This window comes from Mus pahari, chromosome 16 (assembly GCF_900095145.1).
Source record: "Mus pahari chromosome 16, PAHARI_EIJ_v1.1, whole genome shotgun sequence".
Lineage (NCBI taxonomy): Eukaryota > Metazoa > Chordata > Mammalia > Rodentia > Muridae > Mus > Mus pahari.
In genome coordinates this window covers 13,957,331-13,958,277 of record NC_034605.1, presented here as the reverse complement: position 1 = coordinate 13,958,277, position 947 = coordinate 13,957,331, and positions in this window count along the sequence as shown.

Sequence of the window (947 nt, the reverse complement as noted above, 5' to 3'; positions counted from 1 at the left end):
CCCCGCCCCGCCCCTCCCTGAGCTGCTGCGCGCGCCGCACGTCTCGTCTCTCCCCGCCCATTCTGCAAGCCCCGCCCTGTAGCTATCGGAGCGCCAGTTGTGGGCAGCTTAGCATCTAAGAAGCAAGTGCTGGCGTGTGGGGCGGCCCGGCTGGTGGCCTCCTGAAAGCGCACCCCTCGCTCCGGACCCGCTGACCCCAGGATCTGGACCCGTGTCCCTCATTTCTCTATAGCTTCCCGGACTTCAGTGTGGGACAAGAGTGATTTGGATACGCAAATAAACCTGCTCTTGTCACTTCCTAGGGAATTGAAAATAGTAATACCTTGCCTTTATCGATTTTCTTTTAAAAAAAGAAAAAAGAAAAAAAAAGTATATTGCATTTACTTAAAACTTGCTGCCTACTTATCTGCGTTTATGCGCCGGCTGCTTACTGTCTATAATTCATTATTCGAAGCAGTACGAATTTTTCCCGAATGAAAAGGCTCTCTTGGAACTATATCCATGGTTACCATACCATACCATACCATATCATACCATGGTTCTGCTCATTGGTTTCTAGGAACATTTTTCAAATACTGAAGAGTGCATTTTGGAAGAAGGCATCTTGGACTCTCGTGTATTGGGTCTTTTTGTATTGGGTCTTTTGCTCTTCCTCCCTCTGGGTCTTGATGTTCAAACTCTTGGTGTTTGCACTTCAGAGCAAGGGCCTTACCAAGTGAGCCATCTCGCCCACCCTCTATGTGATACCTTCTTGCAGTTTACTAGGCTTAAGACTGATTCCTAGTTAACTATTTTCACAGACATTCTCCCAGTATTTATTCTCATAGTAACTATTCTCACAGTATTTCTTCTTCAAAGACCAGTTCTCACTATTTTAAACCCAGGCTGGCTCACATTGACTGTTTTGCCTCCCACCTCCGGAGTTGGAAGTACTGCCTGGCACTATG